This window comes from Triticum aestivum, chromosome 5D (assembly GCF_018294505.1).
Source record: "Triticum aestivum cultivar Chinese Spring chromosome 5D, IWGSC CS RefSeq v2.1, whole genome shotgun sequence".
NCBI classification, from domain to species: Eukaryota; Viridiplantae; Streptophyta; class Magnoliopsida; order Poales; family Poaceae; genus Triticum; species Triticum aestivum.
In genome coordinates, this window is record NC_057808.1 from 101,913,298 (window position 1) to 101,924,421 (window position 11,124).

Below are 11,124 nucleotides of genomic sequence, written 5' to 3' on the forward strand. Positions count from 1 at the left end.
GCCACACCGATCTAGCATGTAACACATCATATCACTTTGCGGCCTCACGCACGGTATTCCCACGGGTGCCACCTTACCTGGCCCGGGACCGTTTGCGCCTTTTGGCTCATATATAAGATAGTGTCGCTAGCATCCATATGACAGAGAACCCGGGCCGACATGACTAGTCGTGAATCCAAAGTGGCACTAACTTACAGGGACATGCATACATGACCCAGCAACGAACGTGTCGGTCATCATCGAGTGAATCTGGGCTGTAGCAGCTGGGCTAACAGGACTCCGGTAGACACCGCATGACATTTCCCCGAAGGGACACACACATGAACGAAGAAGGACACATGCCGGCCAGCCTAAGTGTTCCGGAGCAGTAGCAAGCTACCATGGCTCAGTGGAAGCACTAGGAGACATTTCCCCATAAGGGAGGCTACCAAGAATAAACAACTAGGTTGTCGGATCCCACACATACCAAGCATTTCAATAACATACACACAATATGCTCGATATGTGCAAATACAACATGGCATCACAACATAACTCTATGACTCAAAGTATTTATTCATTAGGCTCCGAGGAGCTAGATATTACAAACATGGGTCTGATGACCCAGCATTCAAGTCATACAAGCAATAAGCACATGCGGAAGCTTAACTTGTCTGAGTACAGACAAGTACAAATGAAAAATGCTGAAAAGCATGACTATCTAGAAGATCCTGCCGAGGGCACAAGATCGTAGCTGAGTTAACAAGCTAAACGTCGGAGTCCATGTGGTACTACTAGTGAGACTCAAGTCTCTCTGCAAAAACATAAATTAAGCAAACGTGAGTACAAATGTACCCATCAAGACTTACATCAAAACTATCTACATATGCATCGGTATCAACAAAGGGGGTGGTGGAGTTTAACTGCAGCAAGCCAGCTTTGACTCGGTGGCTATCCTAAACTACGACTGCAAGTAACTCTTTTGAGGTGGCACACACGAGTCCACATATTCACCATATCAATACACCACTATGGATCCACTCCCGTCTCCCTACGAGAACGCCATCCATAGCACTCATGCTTAACTTGCGCATTTTAGAGTATCCACTTTCACTTGTCTATGAACTGTACAGGCAACCCATAGGTCCTTTAGCGCGGACGCGGTTATTCGAATAGATCATTTATAACCCTGCAGGGGTGTACTTCTTCACACATGTTTCCACCACTTAGCATCTGCACACGACATGTGCTCGGTAGACTTCAAGCGAAAGCCGGCGTGGGTGTAGACCACGACCTGACTAACCACACAAGTCCCTAGTCCAGGTTTATCGCCTATTCAGGTTCCATCCGAAGGGAGTCCGGCCGAGGTTTCCACTTACGGCCCCGAACGATGTGTGCAGGGTTCTCGAGGCACCAAACGGGCGTCCCGGTACACCGTGCCACGTGCCTACCGCATCACAGCCCACCCCTCGGGTGAGCGCTGCGCTCGGTCTCCAGGATACTACAAACACCAGAAACTACTTGCAACTCCTGGACAGAGGACAAGGGGGGATAATAAGTCGAGTGGGGTCATATTTCAGGGCCCAACATGTGGTAGTAGTTGTTCATGGATTACAAACACATGACTCAGTTCCTTATGACGGCTACAATGAGACAACCCGACCATGTACTTCTACATGGCCGCTCACCGCCACCTTTACCAAATCGTGTTCACACACTTAGCTCTCAACAGTAAGACATGTTCACCACATTCTAATTCATCCCTGATGAATCAGACCTGACTCAACTCTAAGCGGTAGCAGGCATGACAATAAGCATGAATGAGTAGGCACATCAGGGCTCAAACAACTCCTACTCATGCTAGTGGGCTTCATCTATTTACTGTGGCAATGACAGGTCATGCGGAGGAAAGGGGTTCAACTACCGCAGCATGTAACAGTTGAATCATTGTTGTCCTAATGCAGTAAAAGAGAGCAGAAGCGAGAGAGTGGGATTGTATCGGAATAAACAAGGGGGTTTTGTTTGCCTGGCACTTCTGAAGATAGTATAGCTCTTCATCGGTGTCATCAGACTCTTCGTCGGGACCACGTCTACTGAGAGGGGATAAATATCGAAAAAAGAGAAAGAACACAATCAATGCAATGCCACAATATGATGCATGAATATGACATGGGAAAATGCTGTGATTGGAGCTAATGTAGCTAGCAGTGATTTAAATGAAGTTGATTTGAACCAAGGGTTCAAATTCAAACTCCATATGTGATTATTTAAATGCCAATTAACTGATTTGTCCTGATCAGTAGGCATAAGTTGCTCAAACATGCACGAAAATGGTATAGATGGATATATTGGATTTTTCTGATAATTTTTCATATATAATTTATTTCATTCTGAGCTACGGTTGATTTTCTATGATTATTAGAAGTTTTAACTATTTTCTGAAATAAAAAATCGTTTAGATTTATTTAAAATCCAGAAAAGTTATTACTGCATCAGCCTTACGTCAGAGTGACGTCAGCAGGTCAACTGACCCCATCAGGTCAAACCTAGCCTATGGGTCCCGCACGTTAGTGTCATAACTAATTAACACTGTTAATTAGTCACTAAATAAAGAAACTAATCTAGGGTTAGATAGGGCCTGGCCCACTTGTCAGTGACTCAGGGGGAGTCAAACCCCTGGTCAAAAGGTCAAACGCGCTGGCGGCTTTACGTCGGCGGCAACAGTCGCGGCGGAGGGGCTCGGGAAACGCCCTCCGGCGACCAAAACCGCGGCGGCGATCATCTACGCGTAGCTGGCGCTCAGCCGCATCCAGCTAAGCAAGCAGGAAGGGCTGAGGTCGACCGGGCTCGCCGGAATCAAGCTCGCGGCGGCGGCCGGCGTGCGGGTGTGCTCGAGTCGGCGTTATGCTGCATGGATGGGTGCTACGGGCAGCTGGTGGTGCATTGAGCGCGATGATGAACTCCGTTTTGAGCTCGGGTGGACGTGGCCATGGCGGCGACTTGGCCGGCAGAGCCGAGCTCTCGGCCGTGGTGGCAGGCGGGGTTAGAAGGCGACTTGGACAACGCGTCTAGGGGTTAAAGAGAGAGGAGCTCATGCTGGTTGCGACGGTGGCCTCGGGGAGCTCGGGGAGGGGTGGTGACGGCAGAAGGTCGCCGGCGATCTCGGCGACCCGAGGTTGAAGAAGGCAGCGGTGTGGTCCTTCGGGGGTGTCCGGCGGCGGGTGTGTCCTCGAGGAGGCGTAGACGATGGAGACGGAGCTCTTGGACATGTTGGGAAGGCTAGGCGGTGGCTGTGGCCGCGGCGAACGATGTCGGCGGCGATGGTGGCGTTCGGTCGCAGGAGAGAAATGGCGGCAGAGGAAGGGATGAGCACGAGAGGGAGTGAGAGGGGCCTGGGGGTGCGTGGCATCTCCAGGGAGCCGCGGGAGGAAGCAGGTAGGCAGGAGGTGGCCCGGGCAAGTGCTCCCGCGTGGCGGCCACGCGCGCGCTGTCCTCTTGATGGGAGGTAGGTGGTGACTGGCAGAGGCCAGTGGGCTGGGCCTCTGCTTGGCCGCTAGGTAAGCCGAGGTGAGGTTCCTCTCTCTCTCCTCCGCTTTCTAATTTAGTTTCTGTTTTTCTATTTCTGTCATTTGTTTTGATTTCGTTTAGGCACTAAACCATTTGATAAAATCCTGAAACTTTTTATGGGCACTAACTAAATTATTTCAGAGGCCCTCACTAAGTTTCAAAATTATTGGATCTAGTAAAAATATTTATAGAATTTTAAAGCTCCAATTCAAAAACATATTGGATTAATTCAAAGCCCATTTATGTCCTGGAAAAATGTCCACCATTTTTGGTTTAGGTTTTCACCTTGTTCCATAAATTATGAACATTTTTGAAGGGCATTTTGCGTTCATTGAGAATATTTGAATTTGAACCTAGTTAAATTCATTTGGTGCTGGGGTTTGGTCATCCCCATTTCATGTTTCAAAAATTTAAACATGATGCAACACATGACTAGCTAGCCCAGAGCATACCAGAACTAGGGATGTGACAACTCACCCCCACTAAACAAGAATCTCGTCCCGAGATTGAAGACGTGGGGTAAGAGGACAGAGGGGACACTAAATCTCACAATATTCATGATCCAAGTTGCACTTCATAAGAACGTTGATTCGATCATCATCTTTGTATCGACATCTTGCTCTGAGAACTCCATCCAACATGACAACGAGAAGAAAGGGAAAACTCTAGAAGAATGGATCTTCTCAAAGATCGAGCAACTCAGGATAAACTCATGGCATGAGACGAAAGAACGTCTTTTGAGCTGAGACACAAGAAACACATCGAGAGGGATGGAAGAAACAGATGACAGAGCTTCAATTTGGTAGGCAACAATTCCATGCTAGAGTAGGATGGCGCATGGTTTCAAAGTAGCGAGGAGATTGATTGCCATGATTCTGTAACGGGGCACCTTAGGAAAGGTGACTCGTAGAATTATTCTCTTAAGTGGCAAAAAGAATTACTTTTGATATAAAGATCATTAAAACTCTTTATACCAGCCCGAGGCAATCACAATCGACCATTTGAAGGAGTTCGAGAGAATGACATACTCGGACTAGGATGGATAATGTGGACTACTACGCAATGGATGATTTGTGCTTATCATCGGAAATGGCTGGGACCCATGGTAGGACCACTTTTGAACATGATCCCGAACAACAATTACTGAAATGGGAAGCCCATGGAAAGTTGGCACAATGGCGGTGCAAGCTGGGAACAAAATGCAAATGCTAGGATTTATTCTGGTAACTGGGGAATAGCTCAATAGTCGAGAGTGATTCCACCGTTTGGATGGTTATAGTATAATCGAAGAAACTAAGAGCACAAGAATCCCCAAGGAGCAACTTCTAGAATAAGTCACACGAAATCCTCATGGAAGGAATGATCAAATTGCTGACTCAAGATACTACAATATGAGATCTCCCGGATAAGTGTGTTAGCCATGACATCCACTTATCGGTTCACAAGACCAATATTATAATTCTTGGGAACGACCCAACCATCATATCTGCCTAAGATTCAGATATGGTTGGTGTCAGGATACTTCAGACTCGGCATGTCTGAAAAGAAAGTTTGCAACACAAACCGACGAGATGACGTTGCGAGATTCTCGGGAAATGAACTACGATAGCAAGCTCCAAAACATGAGTTGGTTCTGCTACAAACCTATGAACACGATGTCCAAGACAAGCATGACCACGTAGTAGTATTATAATAAAACACTACCGAGTTCAGGTGGGGAACCATCATCGAGGATATCGAAGTCCTTGTATAAGCCGGGTCTTAAGTAGGAGCTTCTTTTCCTTGAACAAATCAATCAGTGGCTTGGTGTGCTAGGAAATACATGTGGGATGGAGGTTGCAAATCTACCAGACCATAGTGTACTTTGCATGTCCATGACTAACTTGGGATGATTCCAGAGGAAGCAAAACTACTTTCTTGAATTCATGGCAGCAACTTTCACCAAATGCACGTGAATCAGAGGTAGTCACTTCTTTCCTCCAAACATATGCTTCATGAACGAAACACGAAGAAATGCTTACACAAGTTTCCAACACTAGCTTGATGTCCAACAATATCATGGAGGAGATAAGGATGTTTTCGATGGGCTCAACAACAATTTATCAAGATTTCCATAAAATGAAATTCCACGACTATGTGAACAAGGTGATAACATTGGTCAGGCCAAAGGATATAATGGTGTATGCTCAAGGGATCAACCGCGAGTAAGACAACATTACGAACATTGTTTGTTCTGATTTGATTTGAGGATAACCCACACATAAATCAAAGATTTGGGTAAGACAATAGATCCAACAACTGATCACGAGGATCAATCGATGAAGATATCATCTTCCTTCAACAAACACACAAAAAGATATCCCTTAGCGATGAAGTAAGTCGGACGAGCTTCCATCTTCCAACTCTCCAAGTTATTGTTTAGCTCAACCAACTAGTTCAGGGTATCCAACACAGAACTCTTGGAGAAGGGGTGGTTACAAGAGAACCAACTTGATCACGAGCTCAACATAGAGGTCAGGGGACAACCTGGAAATACTTCTGAGAAGATATTCGGAAAATCACGAACCACTGATATGTTACTAAGCTCAAGATCAATCTTGATTTCAAGGCAAGATGATGTGATCAAATAAGCAAGGGATTGACACAATCCTAACTCATTGATCAAAAAGTGCTCCGGAAATAAGGACTAGGTGGCACGATCAATCTTAGGATGGTGATTCAATAACCAACATGCTAGGAATGAGAATATTGTCCATTAACTACCAAGCAATGGAGTTGCTAGGAGTATTGATTTCACACATCACGATTCACTTGTCGGCATTCCGGTTACAATAACACGGGAACCGAGGAATGAACAATGATGGCAAGAAGTATCACTGTATCAAGAATTCATAAGAGATGGTGCAATTCTCATGACAATCCTGACATAAAGGGGGTAATACTCCAGGGTAGAACAGAACAAAAGCTGGATTAGCATTTTGATGTGCGGAGCACAACTACTTTGACCCAATCCTGGCTATGGATGAGGTACTGGAGTTTGTTTCTCCTAGTCATTTTGAAATAGAACGGATTGACGGCCACACTAATAATATGCACCGATGAACACGGATGCACGACATACTCTTGACTATCAACTAATAGATGAGGTTCAGAATACAACTAAGGAGGAACAACTCCAAGAAACATATGATTTCCTGAGTTGTGAATGCATAGATTAGTATGTCGAACAAAGCTCAACATATTTCTTCTGGATAACCCATGTAGAAAGGTAGGATTGGCAGAGTCACAACTATCAAATGAAGAACTCGTCAAGAGCACTCTTGTTGTGATCTTTTCGTTCAGAGAATGTCTGCCTTAATGGTTCATGGTATTGGAAGAACGATATACCACAGACCGCAAGACTATCACAAAAGGTTAGTAATATCCTAAAGGAACTAGCAAACACTATCAACATGAGGTAAGTAGAGTGAATCTTGGGTTCAAGAACCCAAAAATAGAATACCTACATACTAAATGGCATCACATGATGCTTTTGAGAATAATGGCCAGAATCATCACACTGGGGATACAAAGCATTGCTAGATTACTAGATGATCCTCAAAGACACCTAGGGTCATAATAATAGCTCCAACATATATGTCGAGGCAACAGAGTACCTCAACCCACCGATAAGTGTGGTTAAACTGGCCCAAAGAAACATCGGGAACGGAAAGAAGGGAGTTGCAAATGCATCAGACTATTCAGAAACCTGGGATGACTCGGACATCATAACGGCTGGAAACGCTCAAAGATTTGAGACATCCAGCAAAATGGTGGCATAACCACTTAACATCGCAATATAAAGGTTCTGAGATCAATTGTCAACACACGGAAGTAGTAGGAACTGACCTGGGGCTTGAAACTATCAATCCTATAAGTCTACATATTAGTAACACGTGATCCTGATAGAAAGATGAGAAGCCTAGTTCTTATCCCTCGTAGAAGAGAAGAGGATGACTCAGATCAGAAGGACATAAGGTATAAGGAGTAAAAAGAGCCTTACGTTCCCTTCCACAAGCAATTCCCTTAAATAACTAAAGCATTTCTAGACACGACTTTGACCAGTTTGGCTTGGTAATCCTACAGGCAGTCAGGCTCTGATACCAAAGCTGTCAGGACCCCGATCCTAAGCCACACCGATCTAGCATGTAACACATCATATCACTTTGCGCCCTCACGCACGGTATTCCCACGGGTGCCACCTTACCTGGCCCAGGACAGTTTGCGCCTTTTCGCTCACGTATATGATAGTGTCGCTAGCATCCATATGACAGAGAACCCGAACCGACATGACTAGTCGTGAATCCCAAGTGGCACTAACTTACAGGGACAGGCATACATGACCCAGCAACGAATGTGTCGGTCATCAGCGAGTGAATCCCGGCTGTAGCAGCTGGGCTAAAAGGACTTCGGTAGACACCGCGTGACATTTCCCCGAAGGGACACACACAGGAATGAAGAAGGACACATGCCGGCCAGCCTAAGTGTTCCGGAGCAGTAGCAAGCTACCATGGCTCAGTGGAAGCACTAGGAGACTACCAAAGCTGTCAGGACTCCGATCCTAAGCCACGCCGATCTAGCATGTAACACATCATATCACTTTGCGGCCTCACGCACGGTATTCCCACGGGTGCCACCTTACCTGGCCCGGGACTGTTTGCGCCTTTTGGCTCACGTATATGACAGTGTTGCTAGCATCCATATGACAGAGAACCCGGGCCGACATGACTAGTCATGAATCCAAAGTGGCACTAACTTATAGGGACATGCATACATGACCCAGCAACGAACGTGTCGGTCATCAGCGAGTGAATCCGGGCTGTAGCAGCTGGGCTAACAGGACATTGATAGACACCGCGTGACATTTCCCTGAAGGGACAGACACAGGAACGAAGGACACATGCCGGCCAGCCTAAGTGTTCCGGAGCAGTAGGAAGCTACCATGGCTCAGTGGAAGCACTAGGAGACATTTCCCCATAAGAGAGGCTACCAAGAATAAACAACTAGGTTGTCGGATCCCACACATACCAAGCATTTCAATAACATACACAATATGATCGATATGTGAAAATACAACATGGCATCACAACATAACTCTATGACTCAAAGTATTTATTCATTAGGCTCCGAGGAGCCAGATATTACAAACATGGGTATCATGACCCAGCATTCAAGTCATACAAGCAATAAGCACATGCGGAAGCTTAACTTGTCTGAGTATAGACAAGTACAAATGAAAAAGACTAAGAAGCCTGACTATCTACAAGATCCTGCCGAGGGCACAAGATCATAGCTGAGGTAACAAGCTAAACATCGGAGTCCACGCGGAACTACTAGTGAGACTGAAGTCTCTCTGCAAAACCATAAATTAAGCAAATATGAGTACAAATGTACCCAGCAAGAGTTACATCAGAACTATCTACATATGCATCGGTATCAACAAAGGGGGTGGTGGAGTTTAACTGCAGCAAGCCAGCTTTGACTCGGTGGCTATCCTAAACTACGATTGCAAGTAACTCTTTTGAGGTGGCACACACGAGTCCACATATTCACCATATCAATACACCACTATGGATCCTCTCCTGTCTTCCTACAAGAACGCCATCCATAGCACTCACGCTTAACTTGTGCATTTTAGAGTATCCACTTTCACTTGTCTACGAACTGTACAAGCAACCCAGAGGTCCTTTACCGCGGACGCGACTATTCGAATAGATCATTTATAACCCTATAGGGGTGTACTTCTTCACACATGTTTCCACCACTTAACGTCTGCACACGACATGTGCTCGGCAGACTTCAAGCGAAAGCCGACGTGGTTGTAGACCACGACCTGACTAACCACACAAGTCCCTAGTCCAGGTTTATCGCCTATTCAGGTTCCATCTGAAGGGAGTCCGGCCAAGGTTTCCACTTACGGCCCCGAACGATGTGTGCAGCGTTCCCGAGGCACCAAACGGCCGTCCTGGTACACCGTGCCACGTGCCTACTGCATCACAGCCCACCCCTCGGGTCAGCGCTACGCTCGGCCTCCAGCATACTACAAACACCAGAAACTACTTGCAACTCCTGGACAGAGGACAAGGGGGGTTAATATGTCGAGCGGGGTAATATTTCAGGGCCCAACATGTGGTAGTAGCTATTCATGGATCACAAACACAGAACTCAGTTCCTGAGGACGGCTTCAATGAGACAACCCACCATGTACTCCTACATGGCCTCTCACTGCTACCTTTACCAAATTGTGTTCACACACTTAGCTCTCAACAGTAAGACATGTTCACCACATTCCAATTCATCCCTGATGAATCAGACCTGACTCAACTCTAAGCAGTAGCAGGCATGACAACAAGCATGAATGAGTAGGCATATCAGGGCTCAAACAACTCCTACTCATGCTGGTGGGTTTCATCTATTTACTATGGCAATGACAGGTCATGCAGAGGAAAGGGGTTCAACAACCGCAGCATGTAACAGTTGAATCGTTGTTGTCCTAATGCAGTAAATGAGAGCAGAAGTGAGAGAGTGGCATTGTATCATAATGAACAAGGGGGTTTTGCTTGCCTGGCACTTCTGAAGATAGTATAGCTCTTCATCAGTGTCATCAAACTCATCGTCGGAACCACGTCTACTGAGAGGGGACAAATACCGGCAAACAAAGAAAGAACACAATCAATGCAATGCCACAATATGATGCATGAATATGACATGGCAAAATGTTGTGATTTGAGCTAATGTATCTAGCAGTGATTTAAATGAAGTTGATTTGAACCAAGGGTTCAAATTCGAACTCCATATGTGATTATTTAAGTGCCAATTAACTGATTTGACCTGATCAGCAGGCATAAGTTGCTCAAACATGCATGAAAATGGTACAGATGGACAGATTGGATTTTTCTGATAATTTTCATATATAATTTATTTCATTCTGAGCTAAGGTTGATTTTCTATGATTTTTAGAAGTTTTAGCTATTTTCTCAAATAAATAAATCGTTTAGATTTATTTAAAATCCAGAAAAGTTATTACTGCGTCAGCATTACGTTAGAGTGACGTCAGCAGGTCAACTGACCCCTCCAGGTCAAACCTGGCCTGTGGGTCCCGCACGTCAGTGTCATAACTAGTTAACACTGTTAATTAGTCACTAACTAAAGAAACTAATCTAGGGTTAGATAGGGCCTGGCCCACTTGTCAGTGACTCAGGGGCAGTCAAACCCTTGGTCAAAAGGTCAAACGCGCCGACGGCAACAGACGTGGCGGAGGGGCTCGGGAAACGCCCTCCGGCGACCAAAACAGCGATGCGATCATCTACGCGTAGCTGGCGCTCAGCCGCATCCAGCTAAGCAAGCGGGATGGGATGAGGTCGACCGGGCTCGCCGGAATCAAGCTCGCGGCGGCGGCCGGCATGCGGGTGTGCTCGAGTCGGCGTTACGCTGCATGGAAGGGGGCATGGATGGGTGCTACGGGTAGCTGGTGATGCACTGAGCGCGATGATGATCTCCAATTTGAGCTCGGGTGGACGTGGCCATGGCGGCGACTTG